The sequence below is a fragment of the Dermacentor albipictus genome, chromosome 1 (genome assembly GCF_038994185.2).
Source record: "Dermacentor albipictus isolate Rhodes 1998 colony chromosome 1, USDA_Dalb.pri_finalv2, whole genome shotgun sequence".
In the NCBI taxonomy this organism is placed as follows: domain Eukaryota; kingdom Metazoa; phylum Arthropoda; class Arachnida; order Ixodida; family Ixodidae; genus Dermacentor; species Dermacentor albipictus.
The window spans coordinates 255,011,146-255,031,801 of record NC_091821.1 but is presented as its reverse complement, the minus strand read 5'-3'; the positions used below and the strand labels follow the sequence as shown (position 1 = coordinate 255,031,801).

Here is a 20,656-nt window from a genome sequence, read left to right as displayed (position 1 = left end):
ACTGGCTAACCTCCCTGTCTTTCCTTCCCTTTTGTCTCTCTCTCTAAGTCAAGGATTAGGGTCGCCTACCATATCTTTAAGAAAAGCATGCAGGAAGGGGCGCCTCCAGCGTACGTTCTTTAACGCAAGGATATTACAAATATCCACGACTTGACATAATACATTTGTTCTTTATCTTTTTTCACACAATATAATATGAAAGCCTCTGTGCATGCCGCTATAATTGGCAGTAGTCGTGGATCACAGCAGCGTGCCCCGCGCGCCGTGCGGGACGTATGCTCCAGTGCGAGATGTCGATATCGCACACGACGCCCATTCATAATTTTGCGGCGAAGGAACTTTGCACGGGCTCGTCTAAGACGTCTTCAAGGCGCACTAAAAGAATAACAGTCAGTTAAGCTAAACATGCGTAAATTATGTCTGTTCAATCAAGAGCGACCACTCTTATCTTAAGAGGGAGCATGGTACCAGAGAGAACAGACTCAAAAACGAAAAACTGGTGGCCACCGCTGTTTTGAAGTTCTTCCTCTAGCTTGCCGTAACGCCATGGATTTTGGCAGCTTCTACTCACGGCGTATACAGCTCTTTTATTGTCGTAGAGAGGCTGCATTTCATTCTGAAGCAACCTAGCAAGTTTCTATTATAACATGTACAATAGGACGAAACGTCGCAATGCGAGGAAATACTCTGAAATTCGTGACGGCGTGCAGGCGTACATGCACTGAGCATTAGGCGCAAAATTTACATACGTGTCGTACATATCTGTGCACGCACTTGTCTTTCTTTGCATTCTTCCCTAATTAATTATGGGGTTTTATGTGCCAAAACCACTTTCTGATTATGAGGCACGCCGTATTGGGAGACTCCAGAAATTTCGACCAACTGGGGTTCTTTAACGTGCACTTAAATACACGGGTGTTTTCGCACTTCGCCCCCATCGAAATGCGGCCGCCATGGCCGGAATTCGATCCCGCGACCTCGTGCTCAGCAGCCCAACACCATAGCAACTGAGCAACCACGGGGGGGGGGGGGGGGGGGGGTATTCTTCCCTCGAGATACGTCAAACATCTCATACGTTCTCACGGCATCGCTACCTCGGTATCTCACAAAGTGCATCCGCATGAACTGCTGTTAGCATTTCGTTCCAATAGCTTGTGAACGGTGTAATGCATAAGCCTACACATTGCATGGCCTTAAAATTGGGATCTTACTGTGCTGTGCATAAACGCAACCATTGCATGAGATCACACGTTGCCTAGGATAACGATAAAAACAATTATACGCATCACCTTCAGGTTTGTACAGCATTTATTTACCGCTTCGCGAAAGCTTTGGTTCACATGGATTTCAACGTATTCGGTGGATCAGCATATTTATTTATTTATTTATTTATTTATTTATTTATTTATTTATTTATTTATTTATTTATGTACGGCCTCGAACATCGTGAGGACAGATGAAAGTAATGTGAATACAACAAAAACGAAAAGAATGCTAAATAAGACACCCAGAGATTAGAATACGCACAACATGGTAATCGGTAGGGGACAATTAAGGCATGACGTTTTCTGTTCATACAAAAAGGCCCTGGTTAACGCATTATAATATTATTCTGAGATACCCGGTTCTAACTAAAATGAGGTTAAACGTCCAAAAGCGACAATTCTGCTGCTACACGAGTTATGTTAAATCACGAGGGTGCTTTGAATCTAAGTAAACAAGGACTACGTGAAACCTGAAGCGTGTGCGTTTTTTGCAGCCCGCCCCCAAAAGAGTGCGCTACAAAGGCATTACTCATAGACCACAAGTAAACATGCACATTCGGTAATTGTGCTTTGAGTAGTCTAAAGTGTTCTAAAATTTCTCTGTGTGTGCTTAAGTCTCGCTTTTTGAACAGGGAGTAGTCTGCCTGCGCTGGGGCCCGGTGTATGATTCCTCGGGCGACCTCGTTGGCGATCTCGTTCCCTGTGAGTCCACTATAGGCGGGCGCCCATATTGTTCTAATTAGGTCGTCGGGTACCCTCTCCTTGACTGCCTGCAGAATTTTGCCGGCCTCTTTGGACACCTTGCCGGTGTCATAGGCTTTAATTGCAGTCTTAGGATCGGTGATAATTATTCTGGTTGATGGGTTTGTGATTGTCAGGACAATCGCCGCCATCTCTGCCTCCTCTAGTGAAGAGTGTCTCATGCTACAGCTCGAGATTAGCTCGCCTTTGTCGCTCACTACTACTGCAGCGTAGTGTCCATCTAGGTACTCTGCCGCATCGGTGTACACTACGCCTTGTTTTTGGAGGAGGGAGCTTTGGACTCTGCTTCTCCTGCGTTCCTCGTTGTGTATGGGGTGCAAATTTATTGGGATGGGGGGTATTCTTAAGCTGTTGGTAATTTCTTTGGGGATGGCTATTATCCTCTCTCGCGATTCTGGGCTCTGGTAGCCCAGTCTCCTAAGGATGGATCTGCCCGTTTTGCTGCCAGTTAGTCTGACATATTGTGCCGTGAGTTTCGCCTCGCACATTTCCACTAGGGTGCTTGACACTCCTAGGTTGAGGATCGTTTCGGTTGATGTGCACGGTGGTAAACCTAGGGCTGTTTTGACACCTTTCCTGATGAGGATGTCTACCTTGTCTCTCTCTGCTTTAGTTGTCTTGAAGTACGGAATAGCGTATGTGATTCTGCTAATGATGAAAGAGTGGAAAAGCCTAAGTAGGTTCACCTCCTTCATCCCCGCCTTTATGTTTGCTATCCCCTTGATAAGCCTGCAAGTTTGGTTGGTCGTGACTTCTAGTCTGTTTATCGTTTTGGTGTTTCTCCCATTTTCTTGTACCCACATACCCAGTATCCTGATCTTGTCCACCCTTGGGACCGGGGTGTTCTTGACCAGGAGCTGGATATTGACCTGCTGCTTGCTCATGATTAGCATCTCCGATTTTTTCGGCGAACATTTTAGCTCTATGGGTATCAGATAGCTTTCCGTTTTCCAGATTGCCCTTTGTAGGGTGCCTTCTATTTGGCCATCGCTCCAGCCTCTGTCGACCCAAAGGGTGAGGTCGTCAGCATAGTGTGGCAGAGGCACTCTAGCTTTTTGAGTCTTTCTGGCAGCCCGATAATTGCAATGTTAAAAAGGTAGGTGATAGCACCGATCCCTGCGGTGTTCCCTTGTTGCCTAGCTTAATGTTTTCTCTTATTGTACCTCCAATTTCTACGATCACCGTTGGGTCCATGAGGAAGCTTTTGATATAGTTGTATAGCTTGCTTCCTACATTTAGGTAATTGAGGTGTGACAGGATCGCTTGGTGTTTGACGTTACCAAATGCTTTGCTGACGTCCAGTCCTACTATGACTCTCGATTCACTAGTCTTCCTTTCCAATATTTGTTCTTTGAGTTGTAGCATGATGTCGTTTGTGGATAGTTGTTGTCTGAATCTAACCATGCTGTCTGGGCAGAGCTCCTTACTTTCCAGGTATCCATTGAGCCTGTTCTGTATGACGTGCTCCACGAACTTGCCTAAACAGGAAGTTAACGATATTGGCCTAAGGTTCTCCAGTTTGAGTTGTTTCCCTGGTTTGGGGATGAAGACTACATTTGCTTTCTTCCACTCCCCGGGTATCTCCCCCCGCTTCCAGCACTTTTGCATGAATGCCGTTAGTTGCTGAAGGGAGTTGTCATCGAGGTTTCTAAGCATCTTGTTGTTGACCCCATCTGGGCCTGCCGCGGTTTTCTCTCTGAGCTTGTTTAATGCAGCTTGGACCTATCTTATGGTGATTTCTTGGTCTAGCTCCTCATTGTAAATACGTTCGGCACAATTCAATCCAGCGACCTCGTGCTCAGCAGTCCAACACCATAGCCACTGAGAAGCATTCAAATGGCAACAGCGGGGCGATTGGGCGCGATGCGCTCAAAGCCGCCTATAGCTCGCGAAGCCGCCTAACACTGGCGAGGCAGGAATCAGCACATGTGAAGAGTGGGCGAGGTATCGCGAACGAAAGCGGAGTAAGTACGACAAAGCGTAGCAAAGCGACGACTATTCCGAAGAGTGCACCGTCGAGTTCGTTGAGAACGAGCTGACGGGCTATTTTGGTTTGGCATACTGAAGCAGCAGCGCAGAAAGCACAGAAAGGACACGAGAACGTAAAACGCGCTCATACGTCAGTTTTACGTTCTTTGTCCGCCCTTCGCTGCTTCCTTAGTTCGTTGAAAACATTTTGTGGTTGTTGCTGCTTAGCTGTCGCCGGCGCTACTTCGCGGCAAAGTGAGTGCATTCATTTTCTGCATTTTGCCTACGTAAGCCTTGATGAACCTGTAAAAGCCGCTGAATTACTAAAAGCAGCGCTTCGCGGCGCCTGGGCCGCTTCTTGCAACGCCGACTTTATACCACGATAACTGACGATACCGAGAGCCGTCGGTGCAGCAACGGGCTTATCGCGCAATTGTCCAGCTGCAGACGACGAGCTGGCGCACTTTGACGGCACGCGTTTCACGCTGTCGTCGCCGGATTTCGCAATGTCGTCCCGCGGTCCAATTGGCCGACAGGCACCGTTCGTTCTCGCGCCAAGTCGTTAGTAATGTGATTAGCATTAGGATACTTCACCCACTTTTTTCATTTGGAGTGTTCGTGTCTTTCTAACAGGTTTCCCCCCGACCTTCAGTTACAAAAAAAATTTACCGACGATTACGATACTCCCTAATGTGAAATCTGAGCGCAGCTCTATACGTGTTTTATTTGCGATATATTGGCTGGCGTCGTGGACAATCTGTCTCATGCGGCACGTTGCAAGCGGAGCGAAGTGTGGCGCGACTGCCTCGCCAATCGACAGATCGCGAGAGTCAGCGCGTGGGGGACGCGCGGGTGCGCTTGACAGCAGGCGCCGCAAACAGACCTCCGCTGATGTAGCGCATTGCTTCCATATATGGTATCGGTGGCGTCATCGGTGAAATGACCACGCGCGCTAAATTGGCGCCATCTCATAGCTATCGTCGCCGCAGAGGCCGTCTTGCGCGGCGCTACGCTTTTCTTCCCAGGTTTTCGCCATATCTGCCCCTTCCCGCTTTCCTCCTCGCACTCACTTCGCTATCACCGTCTTTCATCTCCCGCTGCGCTCCGCGCTCGCTCTTTCATCCTTCACTGTGCTCGTTCGCTCGGTTACGAAGGACGCCAACGCTCGCCGCAGAAACGGACGCCTATGAGCTGCGCTCTAAAAGATTCTTTATCCGCGGTACTGGGAGAAACCTAAACTGCGCCACACGGCTTCCTCAAGCACAAACCGGTGCATCAGCGCGCTGCGCAATGAACGCCCACGTGGAGGGAAGGACTTGTAGCGTGCTAAGGTGCATACGCTGTAGTCTGCAGGGACCAGTGGGACAAAACGATGCTGTTTGAAGGCCGCGTTTCGGGAAGCTTTCCTTGCGGTGTCCAAAGTTGTAGACACACGTTTTGTAGTGGCGTGGTGGGCCATGCGTGTATAATGGAATTATAACATACTTAGCCTACTTGCCCCTCTACAGATTGTAAACAAAGGTGTTTTAAGCATTACGGTTCGTCGCTACATTGATTCAATGCAAATCGCATTAACGCCGACAGTCATCATGAGATGGGTTTTGTCAAATTTTTTCTTGCTGCCTGTCTGTACTGCGGGTGTGCACATCTTGCCCTAAATACCCTACGAGACAAAGAAATGGGAAAGAGCAAATTTCATGGCCCAAATGCGCAAAGAAGCGAACGATGGAAGAGAACACTGTGGAAAGCTAGACGCGGCGCGACGCAGGGACATAAACTGCCCGCGCCAAATGCATTGCGAGATAGGAAAGTTGGCGCCCCTAAATTAAATTCTGGGGTTTTACGCGTCGAGACGTTCTATAGCGGGGTTTTAGCTGTCAAGACGTTGTAATCTACGTACCTATGTTCTGTCATACTAACAGAGTTAGCGGTGCTAAGTTCTCGCCTCGTTTTTCCCCCTTTCTTTACTAAAGTGTAAAGAACTTAAAATTAGGAATTACGTACACTAAAACCACGATCTGATTTGAGTACATGGACGTTTTTGCATTTCGCCTCCATCAATATGTTCACTCGCGGCCTCCAGCTTAGCAACGCGATGCCATATATCCATAGAGTTAGGATTTCCGGACATGTCCCGGTTCCGAAAATGTCCCGATGTTAGTGTTAGCTACGTACACGCATCAAACTACTTGTATTTTGTTTCCAGCAACATTATTGCCGAGAAATGTTCCGGATTTACGTTGTGTCTACCGGAAGAATACGAATTCTCCCGGTTTTTTACGTTTTCTGTGTTTCCAGTGACTCAAAAAAAGACGTCTTTGTACTCACTTTGTCATTAATTTGCAGGTAATACTGTTACGAAAGATGTTTATTTACAGAGTAAAACGAGGTCCAGTAGGAAGCCACAGGGAAGGACAAGCCGGCGCGGAGTACAGCCGAGCCGACTGGCACACACTCCACTTTTTTCTCTGCCTCAGTCATGCAGTATTGCGACATTTTCCCCGGGGGCAGACGAAGCTCGCTGAGCGAGCTAAAGGGGCCTGCGACAGTACTGCTTGAGTCTGGCCACGTGAATCTACTTGCGTCGCACGTGAACGTCGATTACTTGCCGTCACTTTGGCGACGATATAGTTCACATCGCTCAAGCGAGTGAGTATAACGAATGGTTCAGTGTAAGTGGCGAGCAACTTGCAGTACAATACCTTTTTGCGAACAGGTGTCCACAACCAAACGTAGTCACCGGGAGTAAAACTGACGGGGATATGCCGCGCATCGTAGCGAGTCTTGCTGTGGCCTTGGGAGGACAACGTTGTAAGATGCACTATTCGGCGTGCTTCTTCATCACGACACGGAGTTCGGGCGATCGAAGGATCTTGACACGATAAAGGTAGAACAGTGTACAGAAATCTCTGGGAAGTGCGTGCGTATACAGCAAAAAAAAAAAATGACGCACATCCAATAACTTCATGCTTAGCAGTATTGTACGCGGGTGTTACAAATGGTAAGACGGTGTCCCAGTTTTTGTGATCAGCGGCGACATACATTGACATCATGTTGGTATATGGTTCGATTCGTCTGCTCCGTGAAGCGGGCAGCTTTCCGCAGGGATTTGAAGGTAGGGTCGCAAGGTTGCTCGCTCTCGAAGGTACTAAGGTCTGGAAACTCGGAAGAGATGGAAACTAGGTAGTCATCGAAGTCATCATCGTCAGCCTTTGTTTGCGGTGAACGGACACGGGACAGGCAACCAACATACCGTCCACTCTTGTAGTGTACGGAAAAGCTGGTACTCTTGGAGAACGCCCAGCTGGCCAACCGGCCAGACGGGTAGCGTAGTTCAACGAGCCAACAAAGGGAATTATGGTTAGTCAATATCGTGAATGGGCGGCCGTGCAGATACGGATGGAACTTCTGAGTGGCGAAGACGACTGCTACACGCTCGAGTTCAGTAACGGTGCACTTGCTCTCCGCTTTTGTAAATGTCCGACTAGCATAGGCAATGACAGGCTGGCGACCACCGCAGATCTGAACAAGCACAGAGCCAGCATCCACACCGCTGACGTCAATATATGCAGCTCAGTTGACGCCTCCGGATCAAAATGCTGCAGCACCTGTCCAGAAGTCAACAAAAATTTCAGTTGTTGAAATGCAGACTAGCAGTCAGCAGTCCACAACTATGGGGTGTCTTTGTGCAGGAGGGACGTGAGGGGAGAGGCAAGCTGTGAGAAATTAAAATATGAGCAAAGGCACAAAAAAGTTCTTTCACCGTCTGTGGCTGTTGGAAGTCGCGAATAGCTGCTATCTTTTCAGGGTCTGGTCGTATATCATGACGTTTTCTAACTAGCACATACGAATTTCCCATTTGAGTGTGCGGAGCACGGTATCTATAAATCGCTCGAATGTCGCTGGAGCGTTGCATAAGCCAAAGGGCATAACGTTGAACTCAGAGACCGTGAGGTGTTACAAAGGCTGTCCGCTTGTCTGAGGGGTGCATTGGAATTTGCCAATACCCAGCACCTTCACCAAAGATGTTACGAAAAATGTTTATTTACAGAGGGAAACAAGGTCCAGGAGAAAGCCACAGGGAAAGACCAGCCGGCGCGGAGTACAGCCGAGCCAAGGCGCGCACATTCTACTTCTTTCTCTGCCTCATTCGCGCAGTGCTGCGACAATATTTGAGCCCTGGCAGGGAGCACTAGGGGTAGTATGCGCTTGACATGTGCGTACACACTTATGCGGCTTCAGGAATCAATGATAAGTATGGGTTTACACCAAGTTCAACTGCGAGGCTGGAAACAGCAGGTTTTAGTTCACCGAGCAGCCACTTGAGAAGCTCTTGACAATTTGTTTCAATAGCAGAGAACAAAGCCGCATGCATGTGTCTTGTTGGCCAGAGTTGACTTGAGCGCTTTGTAACAACTGGTTTTATTTTTGAAAAACTACCTGCTTAAATACCCACAGATCTGCGGGTATCATATGCGCTATAGGCCTGCTCTGTTGACTAGATCGCGCAGATCTGTGGGTATTTAAGCAGGTAGTTCTTCAAAAATAAGACCAGTTGTTAGAAAGCGTTCGTCCCTGTGTTGCCCCTATTCTTCGTCCCTGTTTGTTTGCGCACGAAAAGTTTTAAGATGAATCTGTTCCAACTAGGCCGACTCGCAGTTATGAATATTTACGTGAACCGAAAAACCCACTCATGCATGATGCATGACCTTTCAAAAGCTGAATGGCGGTGCCTTATGTTTGCACGTCGCACGTTCAGCATCAGTTTCACATCAGGACGCTGGTCTATGCAATCCTGGCTATCTGATTACATGACGTCTCTTCGCGCTTCATCAAGCTATGTAGCGCATTTAACCATATATGGTTAAATGCGCTACCTAGCTTGATGAAGCGCGAAGAGACGTCATGTAATCACGTCGCCAGGGTTGCATAGACCAGCGTCGTGATGTGAAACTGATGCTGAACGTGCGACGTGCAAACATGAGGCACCACTCCCATGCTATAGGCCAAGTTAACTATGACCATCTTAAACTCCATATATATATATATATATATATATATATATATATATATATATATATATATATATATATATATATATATTCACATGCGCGCGTCTGTGCGCCTGTTGGCCTGACACAACGCAAATCGGCATCTGCTAACGCTCTATACAGCCAGTTCCAGAACGTCAGGCGTGGCCCGTTTCAGATGCGACACGAGCTCAATAACCGTGTCGCGCTCAACTCCCTTGTCTTCGCCAGAAGCCCGCTCAGCTTCCTCCTCCCCCCGGAAGTGCGCGAGTGCAGACGAACGACGCGACGCGGTCTCGTCCGCAGAGACTGCGGCAGAACAAAAGACGCCCGCAACCGCGCGGAAAGGAGGAGCACACAACGAGTGCAGCGAGAAAGCCAGCCCGAGCCCCGGGGCGGAAATAAATGGCCCCTGGGACGGGGGCGGCAGCGAGGAGGTTGCAGGGCCAGCTCTCGCAACAGTGAAAGCGGGACTCGCCGCGAGCGCGCTGGTGTCCATCCAATTTATGGAATTCATTAGGGCCAGCGCCGGGCTCACGACGCAAGCGGGGGCCCAAGGGCCAGGAGTATGTGCGAGTGGAAGGGGAGGCAGCAGCAAACCTTGGCCCGCATGTTGGTCGTGCGACACCGGTGGGGTGAGCGGGAACGGCGATGGCTTTGGCACGCTCCACTTTCTTGTCGGCCGCCGAGGCAAAAACAGCGACACGTAAAGGCAAGGACAACAAGAGAGTGAAAAAGTCCCAGCGGGCCAAATCTGCCGGCGCTGGGGACCCGGGTGCACTCTGTACGCGACGAGGTGAGGCGTCGTGTGTACGGCATAACCGCGGTGAATTCGTTCATCGAATGCCCAGGAGCTTTCGGAAGGGTTCCGTTCGAAGCTCCTTCGGGCACGATTACCATCAAGAGCGGACGACATCGGGCGACAGCAGTGGGTTTTGTGTCTGTGTGTGTGTGTTTGTTTTTTCTTTGTTTGTCTGTTTGTCTGTTCGTCTGTTTGTTTGTTTAGGCTCCTAATACACTCGGTCACTCGGCCAAGGAGAAATACGGATGTGACGTTGGACTAACGGGAGTGCCAGTGCGGACGAATGCTTCGGCGTCTTTTCAGAGAACTAAACAGTCAGAGCATAAGCATTCAATAGAGAAAAAATTTGAAACTTGCATACCATGTAGTACATGTCACAGTAAGTACATAAAGTTTTATGCTTAGCGATTTCCACAAGAGCACGAAGACACTTCACGGGTGTGTGTTTCTTTTTGTGTAACTTTCGTGTTGTTTATATTTTTCTGATTCTATTTTTTTTTTGTGCGTGTGAGTGCTTTTCCAAGAGTGAAGCATCAGTATATACCTCCTTTTGAATTATGTCATTTTGTCGGTGAGTAAAAATTTGTCGCAGCTGTAACAAAGGTGACATTCAAGCACACGTGCCCTTGCCTGTTTTGTTGTGTTCAGACACAAAATGTTGCAGCGCAAAGGTACAAGGGACTACATAGAGTACACGCAGGCATACAGGTGCGTTCCCGGCTCGCCGATACTTTGCCGAAAGGCATCCAGAAGCATCATACGGTAAAACAAGAAATTGGTTTAGCACCTTTGGCCTCAAAACGTTTCCTCTCATAGGAACAGGCACGTACCCAGGGGGGGGCCCGGGCCCCCCCCCCCCCGAAATCAAGTGGCATACCCCCCCCCCCCCCTTCCCTCCCCACCCACGCCACCACTCCTCATGCATTCCTAAAGCGCCGCCAGATCAATGTTGAGACTTGGCAGCTATTAATCGGTCAGCATTATGCTGCCTTTTTCACTCCTTTAGATGGCGGTAGTTATCGGCATCTCTTGTAATGTGAAGGACAGTTTTCTCATATATACCGCACCCGTGCGATTAACTCGAGATGCGTTCAGTTGTCACCATCTATTCAACCGTCACGCGCATAGCCGTTGCTTTTGTTAGTTCAACCTTCTTTGTTTAGGCTGATCCTGGGACCAGGAAAGGCATGCGGCTGTTACTGAGTTGGTCTGTACTCTCGTGGAACGAGTTGCGGCCGGAGAAAACGCCAATTGCGTTTAACTTTTCCCTTTGCTTCATTATTTCCTTGAGTTACGGCTCGCCGCGAGGCTGGCAGATGCCCGCAACCATATACACGTGATATGGGTTATATAAGGTGGGAAATAAGATATATAATGTGAAAGAGCGTCCATAATGAAACCCTTGCAATAACCCTTAAACCCATAAGCAAGATGACTGTCGCCTGTTACCTCGTCTATTTTTCCCTAATTGTATAGCAATTTTCGTGCAAAATTGGCAACTGGAAACGAAAATTACAAGGAGTTGAGAAATTAAGCGATCTACTAAGGAAGAGAGCCAGGGCAACAACCAAACTGCAAGGAAAATCGAATAATAAAAAAAGTTCACCGTTGTTTATGAGAATATAGAATATTTGTGGATCAACATCTTTTTATTTAAAAAGGAAGTAGAGAAAACACTGCCGGAAGTGGAGAACAATTACTTGTTTTGAATGACGCTTTTACAGTTATCGGTCGAACCGCCTTACGTAGCCACTTCTCTGCTGGGCTTAAGTGGGTGCTTATCGAACCTTTCGCCGTGAGGGGCAGTACATCTAGAATCGCAGTGTCCTGCGCTCTACGCGGTTATAAAGGGATAATCAGACATCCACCTGTTCGTAGCAATTGCTACAAAGGAAACCCATGCGGGTTCCTCGAACGAAAAGCTTCAGAGTTAAAGAAAAATTCGTCCTGGTGCGGGACTTGAACCCTGGACCAAAGTCGGATTTTCCTTTTATAATTACTTCTCTCCACCTTGCGGGCTTCCGCAGAACTACTACGTCAAGCGCTACGCGGTTGTGTGGGACTGGCGGCCCCACAGCGTTACGCAATTCACGGAACTGTCAAAACTGATCAACAAGGCGAAAATAACTGATATTCGAAACTATGACATGAGAAAGACTGAAGAAGCTGTAAAAAATGAACGCAGTCTGAAATCAGTGAAAAAGAAACCTGGCTTGGGACAAACCATGATGTGTACATTAAAAGATAATATCATCAGTAATCTCGAAGATATAGTAAAAGCAGCGGAAAAATTCTAAGCTGACCTGTATACAGTACTCAGAGGAGACACGATACCTCACTTAAAAACAGTAATGAACAGGGTACAGAAACTCTCCTATAACTAGCGAGGAGGTCAGAAGGGCCCTGCAAGAAATGAAACGATGAAGAGCGGGAGGAGAAGGTGGAATAGCAGTCGATTTAATCAAAGATGGAGGAGACATAATGCTTGGAAAACTGGCGGCTCTTTATACGAAGTGTCTATCGACTGCAAGGGTCCCAGGAAACTGGAAGAATGCAGACATTATACTAATCCACAAAAAAGGAGACGTTAAAGAATTGAAAAATTATAGGACCATTAGCTTGCTCCCAGTATTATATAAAATATTTACCAAAATAATCTCCAATAGAATAAGGGCAACACTGGATTTTGTCAACCAAGGGAACAGGTTGACTTCAGGAAGAGATACTTTACAATGGCATCACATCCATGTCATCACTCAGGTTATCGCGAAATCAGCAGAGTACAATAAGCCTCTCTATGTGGCTTATATAGATTACGAAAATGCATTTGATTCAGTAGAGATACCCGCAGTCATAAAGGCACTACGTAATCAAGGAGTACAGAACGCTGACGTAAAAAGCTTGGAAAATATTGCTACATGCGTGTGGTATTTGTTTGTTTGAACGAGGCGCGTGGATGCCATCACTACAGAAAAGAGGAGGAAGAACGAACTGGGCTCGCGCTGTGAATCTAACCGGTCAGCGCTGCAACCGTTGTTGTAAATATAATCTGTAAATACTTTCTCGTCTTACTGACTCGTCCTTCCCGTTAGAATATCTACGAGGTTCTACAGCTACCTTAATTCTACACAGGAAAAGCAGGGAAATACCTATAGAGAAAGGGGTCAGACAGGGAGACACAATTTCTCCAAAGCTGTTCACTGCGTGCTTAGAAGAATTCAAGCTATTAAACTGGGAAGGCTTAGGAGTAAAGATCGACGGCAAATATCTCAGCAACCTTCGGTTTGCCGATGCCATTGTTCTATTCAACAACAATGCAGACGAGTTACAACAAATGATTGGAGACCTTAACTGAGAGAGTGTAAGAGTGGGGTTCAATATTAATATGCAGAAGGCGAAGATAATGATAAATAGTCGGGCAAAGGAACAAGACATCAGGATCGTCAGTCGGCCACTAGAGACTGTGAAGGAGTTCGTTTACCTAGGTCAATTAATCACAGGGAACCCTGATCATGAGAAGGAAATTCACAGAAAAATAGAAATAGGTTGGATCGCATACGGCAAACATTGCCCGCTTCTGACTGGAAGCTTACCATTATTATTGAAAAGTGGGGTGTGCACTCAGTGCATTTTGCCAGTGCTGACATATGGGGCAGAGACTTGAGATCAAGTTAAAAACCGCGCAAAGAGCGATCGAACGAAGATTGCTAGGCATAAGGTTAAGAGAGAGAAAGAGAGCGGTCTGGATCAGAGAGCAGACGGGTACAGACGACATTCTAATTGACATCCAGACAAAAAATGGAGCTGGGCAGGTCATCTAATGCGCAGGTTAGATAACCGTTGGACCATTAGGGTTAGAATGGGTACCAAGAGATGGGAAGCGCAGTAGAAGACGGCAGAAAACTATAGATGGTGCGATGAAATTAGGAAATTAGCGGGTGCTAGTTGGAATCCGTTGGCGGCAGTACAGGGGTAATTGGAGATCGCCTTCGTCCTGCAGTGGACATAAAACAGGCTGATGATGATGATGATGATGATGATGATGGTGATGATGATGATGATGATGATGGAGGTGGTGGGCCCCCCCCCCGAAAAAAAATCCTGGGTACGTGCCTGCATAGGAACGCAGCAGTGCGCTATCATTGCGAACGCCGTGCATGCCAACTCGAGAAAGGCACCAAGTTATATACAGTTGCAGGCTGTTAAGTTAATGGTATGGTATGAAGAACTTTATTTAGGTCCTGAGGGATCAGTCTGGGACTGATGCGGGCCACTCCCACGTCGGTACAGAGAGGCCGAGCCCCTCTGCTATCACACGGGCCCTCTGGACAGCCCTGAGCTGGTCCGCCAGCACTTCACTGTGCAGCATTCGCTGCCACCACTGTTCACCTCGAGAACCATCACCGGCCAACGCCAAGCAGCGCCACAGCATGTGTTGTAAATCGAGCAAACCCCCACACTTACTACAATAGACTGAAACCCCGCAGTCCGGATTAATTTTATTCATGATGACAGGGTTAGGGTACGTCCGTGTCTGCAGAAGCCTTAATGTAACCGCCTGCGGCCTATTTAATTTAGGATGTGGCAACGGGAATGCCCTGCGCCCTAAGTAATAGTGCTTGGTGATTTCGTTGTAGGTTAACAGTTGGTCCCTGTACTCAGGAGCGGGAGATCCAGCCCCTTCAGGGAGTACACGGCACACTAATCCTCGTGCCTCCCTGTGCGCCACCTCGTTGAGGTTACGCGGGGCTCCCTGCACTGTCCCCATGTGCGCCGGGAACCAAGTAACGGTATGCGAAGTGATATCCCTACCCTGGAGCAGTCTGTTAGCCGGTTCCGCAACAAGTCCTCTCGAGAAGGCTGTAATCGCAGATCGCGAGTCGCTAAACACCAAAACTCTTCTAGAATCAATTAGTGCTAGAGCAATAGCCACCTGTTCAGCAACCCCCGGATCTTTGGTATAAATGGAAGCAGCATTTCTAACGCTCCCTTTGCCATCTACTACCACCACCGAATAAGCATTTTTACCATTAATCCATGCGGCGTCAACAAACGCAGACTCCTCCTCCTGATCCTTTGCCTCTCGCAACAAAGCCCTAGCTCTCGCGACCCGCCTCCCTACATTGTGCACGGGGTGCACATTCCGCGGAAATGGACGAACCATGATATTTGCCCTAAGGTTCACGTTCAACTCGTGTAGGGGCGCCCTATCGTGCGACACAGCCACCGATTCTTCAATTGACTCTAATATATACCTACCCGGTGGTGTACCTAGCAACCGCTCCCTCTGTGCGGAACGTTGAGCCTCAGCAATTTCATCTAAAGTATTATGCAAACCCAGTCGTAACAACATATCGTTTGACGTAGTCATAGGCAGACCAAGCGCAGCCTTGATGGCTTTTCTGATTAATGCATCCAATTTATTTTTCTCCCCCCTATTCCAATTTAGCATAGCTGCCACATACGAGAAATTACACATAATAAATGCGTGAACTAAGCGCATTGCACCTTCTTCTCCTAAACCCCTATGCCTATTAGAGATCCTTCTTATAAGTCTTATGGCCTCCTCCGTTTTCTTGGTAATACGCTGAATGGTTCTAATGTTCGATCCGTTCGCTTCAAGTACAAAACCCAGGACCCTGATTGCTTCAACTTTGGGTATCACCGACCCTTCCCTAGTATGAATTCTAATGCAAGGCTCAATGTCCGGTACCCAACCCCTCGGCCTACGACCTAGCTTCTTAGATTTGAAGATCAACAACTCCGACTTTTTAGAGGAGCACTTGAGCCCCATGAGACCCAGGTACTCCTCCGTAAGCGTTACCACCTGCTGCAGCCTAGCCTCAAGCTCTCCATCACTACCACCGACACTCCATATAGTAATGTCATCCGCGTAGATAGAATAGCCAATATCCTGGACAGTGTCCAGTCTATTAGCCAACTTCGACATCGCCAGATTGAATAACATAGGCGAGAGTACGGATCCCTGCGGAGTACCACAGCAACCCAATTTAACGACTTCCGATTTTATCTCCCCAAACCTGAGACATGTCTTTCTATCCGTAAGGAAAGCCTTGACAAAATTGAAAAGCCGCTGCCCCAAATTCAAGTCCGATAGCACCCGTATAATGAAAGAATGTCGGATTTTATCGAAAGCTTTTTCCACATCAAGTCCAATTAGTGCCTTAGTATCCCTTGTTCGCCGGTCAAGGATCTGATGCTTAATCCTGATCATAGCATCCTGAGTCGAGAGGCCGGGCCGAAATCCTATCATCGAGTGCGGAAAGACCCCATTGCCCTCAACATAACGCGTTAGCCTATTTAAAATGGCATGCTCAGCGACTTTTCCCAAACACGACGTCAGGGAAATGGGTCTGAGATTTTCAAGCCCTATGGCCTTCCCCGGTTTGGGTATCAGAACAGTAGTTGCCAGTTTCCACTCTTCCGGGAAAGAGCCTTCCTTCCATAGGCAATTGATCTGCCGCGTAAGGAACTCAATTGACCCATCGTCTAAATTCCGCAGCATTTTATTCGTAATGCCATCCGGCCCTGACGCCGATCGACCATTAAGATTCTGCAGCGCCATCCTTATATCACTTTCAGTAAATTCCGCGTCCATAGCTGCATTTTCGTCTCCACTATATTCCAAAACCACATCAGGTGTATCGTGCCAGGTCTCCAACGGAAGGTATCTCTGAGCCAAATCCTTTAGCAACTCCTGCTCCGTGGAGTCCCGACACGCCTGATGGACCAGCTTACCTATTACAGTCCTCTGATTAGACTTAGTGTTTGTCTCATCTAGTAAATGTCTGAGCAAACTCCAGGCGCCTCCCCTCTTAATGCGACCATCAATAGAATTGCACACTTCATCCCATTGCTGCTTGCACAGTACCCCACAATGGTCTTCAATTTCCTGATTAACCACTGCTATACGCTTTCTAAGCCTTCTATTTAATCTCTGACCCTTCCATCTCGCTAACATCGACTGCTTTGCTTCCAACAAATGTGCCAGGCGACTATCCATGTGTTCCGTGTCAATATCGGTCTTAACCTCTTTAGTGGACGCCTCAACGTCACTTTTAAGCTGACTAGTCCACTGTTCCAAGGTCAACTCATTTCCCTCATCATCGATTCTCTGCGCTCTTCTTTTCCTAAATGCATCCCAGTCAACCATCCTGAATGTGCGCTCCTTTTTATTAGCCACTACCAAAGTAATCATAAGTATGTAATGATCGCTACCAAAATCTATATTAGAATTGGACCAGGACGAATCCACCACCCCCCGAACAAAAGTGAGATCAGGTGTCGAATCTCTACATGTCGACGTGCCACATCTGGTGGGATACGAGGGGTCTGTAATCAGAGTTAAATTCAAGTCTAGTGCCTGCTGCCATAGTCTCTCCCCCTTAATAGTGCTATAAGCATACTTCCACACATGATATGGTGCATTGAAGTACCCTCCAATAAGCAACGGTGCATCCTTAGCCAGATTGGTTGCCTTGGTCAAGAGAGATTTGAAACTCTGCTTCGTGTCCCGGGGGCTACTGTACAGGTTTAGCAGGTAAACGCTCCTCTGACATGACCTTTGCCGACCTAAGATTACTTCCACCATAATATATTCAATCTTGCAATCTGCCATGTGAAGATCATGTCTAATATACGCCAACCTCCTATTAATGAGAGTAGCGAGTCCTCTGCCCGGTTCATTATCCTTAACTTCCGCTTTGAAATTCGTTAAGGTCACTTTAGACGTCAGTGTTTCCTGTAACATGATAACTTGAGGCTTGACACCATGCGTTCTAACAAACTGCTGCAGAGACGCCTTCTTATGATTGAACCCCCTACAATTCCACTGCCGAATACTAAATGAACTATTTAATAGAGCCATCTTGACCACGGAAATTTGGTGAACTAGTTTTGAGCTCAAGTCCACTCGGCGACTTACCCTGCTGGGCTAGCGGCCGAGTGCACTCCCGCTCCATAACAGGGACCACTGTAAGTTAAGTTAATGTCGCGGTTACAAAACGAGCCACGGAACCTAATGAACGCTGCAAAAACACCGCTGTATTAGTCATCCGCAGACAGCAAAAATTACTTAAGCATGACTGCTTTACTGACAGAAAAGTAATTGCACCAGAACATTTTTCTTTTCCCCGAATACGAGATAATGCAAGGCTTTCCAGCTCGCGGCACTTTTATCATCATCAGCAGCAGCAGCAGCAGCAGCATCATAATCATCAGCATCAGCATCATCAGCCTGGCCACGCCCACTGCAGGGCAAAGGCCTCTCGCATACTTCTCCAACTACCCCGGTCATGTGCTAATTGCGGCACTTTTAATGGAAACACAAAGTTTGCTGACTAGGTGCCATCATCGTTGTGAGAGGGCAGGGACAATGCCGTGCATCGTAGAAAGGGCGAAATCATTGCGCGTCCCGTTCAAAAAAGTTGTTTGGTCAAGTACCCCTCGGAATGCTGGTCATGCCCCACAGTGTTCCTTTAAATCATTAGAGTCTAAAGATATAACGCGTGCGTCAGTCTACCCGAAAGGCCGCAGATGCATTTCGTATAAAGTGAGAAACGTATGCGCACTATTTGTAATTTGCTCACTGTTTTTTGAATGAAGAATAAACGGAGACTGAACTGAACTGAACTGATCAATATTTCATGGTTTAATACATGCGTCTTGGTTTGCCATCACTCACCTCATTGCGTTTTTAAATCATATCATACTACTCTGATTTCTTCACATGCAGCGACACACTGGAATACCAGTCACTGAATCTGCCTAAAGAAAACACCGCGAAACCTGAAATTTCAATGAATTAATTTTTATTTCGCCGGTTTACAACAGACAGGAAGCAGAAGGTAAAGACCATGTGGCCTGAACAAAGGCTTCTGCTCCTACAACAATTCAGTACGCAGGCCGTACGCAGCACACAAATATATTTCACTAAATCTTACTCCTTCCGCATTGGAATGGCCGACAACGCTCTCTGTAATGCCTGTCTTTGCGAGGAGACGCTGGAACATATTCTGTGCGACTGTCCTGAATATAAACTTCAGCGACAGTCCCTGGCATCTGTTCTAGCGCGCCTTGACAGGAGACCATTGTCCCTCGACACGATTTTCACATGCCGCCGGCAGAAGACATCGCAGGTGAAGGCGACCAAGGGACTACTTCGGTTTTTGAAAGAGACGGGATTGGACAAGCGCCTGTGAGAGTGATGTCGCGTACCATGCCAGATTGATGGACTCCAACGGACGATGTGTGCTGTGCTATGTGCTCTCTCTCCCTCTCCCCCTTCCCCATCTTTAATCTCCCCCATCCCTCTCCCATGTGTAGGGTAGCAAACCGGTTAAGCTAAACTGGTTAACCTCCCTACCTTTCCTTCTCCACTTTTTCCTTCCTTCCTTCTATACAGACATTCCGAAATCAACTGGAGTGTCGCGATACAGAACATTATTTTCGTAGAAATAAAAAAGCTAATGTCTACAAGAAATATAAAAATCCGCCACAATACACTTAAGATACATTTTCTTCCAAACTACAACTATACCCTGAAAACAAAAGAAGAAAGACGGAAAATGTATACCACGGTTCGAATCAAACTCAATATTATTCGCAATGAGAAAAGTTTCGTATGATTTATTCGAACCTTCCATAATTTAATCACCAAAATCGCGCAGGCGATTTAGTAGTGTAGGTGCCCGATAACTGCGTTGTTGTTTTCCGTAATTTGGGTCTTATTTTAGGTATTCTCATTATATTGGCGAAAGCTGTAGTGCAGACTAGTTAATACATTCAGAATATACTGTGATTGCTTTTGTTTAATGTATTGCATCAACTTGCAGTAATACAAATCTGGTTTGCCTTTAACATAGAATGTTTTATAAAAGATGATATATATATATATATATATATATATATATATATATATATATATATATATATATATATATATATATATATACCACGGTTGCGAAGTGCCCCAAAATAATACGCAGTAGGTTAATCGAGAATATAAAGGTGCGTAGTACAATGAAGTTTTCAACCATGGAGGAACCAAGGAACCAGGGTACTCAGCCTGTATAAGCAACCAACAGTTCTGCTTAGTTCCATAGCAATTTTGTCGATGCGCTTGTTCCAGGCCAAATTTTCTTGGAAACAAACTGCGACAAATTTTTGACATTTTACCTGTCCTATCATTCTATCGTCGAAAAGAATAGCTGCATTGTAGTCAAGTGGTTTATTAGTGGGAACAAATATCAGATATATTGTTTTGGAAGAATTCATTTGCAGCTTATTCTGTTTTAACAAGCAAAAGGTCATCAGCAAATTTACGTGAATAAAATCAAGTAGTGATGCTAAACATGCTGAACAAACGGAAATAAATATCGATCAAAACAAGCGTTCATGACAGCATGAATGTGCATACACTCGTTCACGCTGTCTGGAAAGGACAGCACTTTACAGCTTGGCATATTTTTTTTGCGGCAGTGCTTTTGCAGACGCCAGCCTGTTGTTAGTAATCTTCCTCGGAAGAGAAAGGTCGCTATACTTGCGCAAATGAATGGCCTGTGGTGCTGGCGCCCTCACTTCTCCCGGATACGAGACCTTTTGTTAGACCCAATGCAATCCCAATGAAAACAGCACATAAAGCGCGGACTCGTCTCCTAAGTTGTGCGTGCATTTAGCGCTGTTTTCACCCCATAAACTAACGGACTAGCCCAATCCAACACCTTACTGATCAAAGGTAAGCCTGAGCTTGATTTAAAACAACCGCGAAATTGCGTGCCGTCTAAAGCCCGCGACTTACGGCAAGTAAC

At 46.9% G+C, this 20,656-nt stretch overlaps 1 protein-coding gene across 7 annotated transcripts in view; it reads right to left on the bottom strand.

The window, feature by feature from the left end:
* The window catches only part of LOC135901595 (uncharacterized), a 543,147-nt gene that overhangs the window by 296,791 nt on the left and 225,700 nt on the right, over positions 1-20,656 (bottom strand). The window lies entirely within an intron of this gene.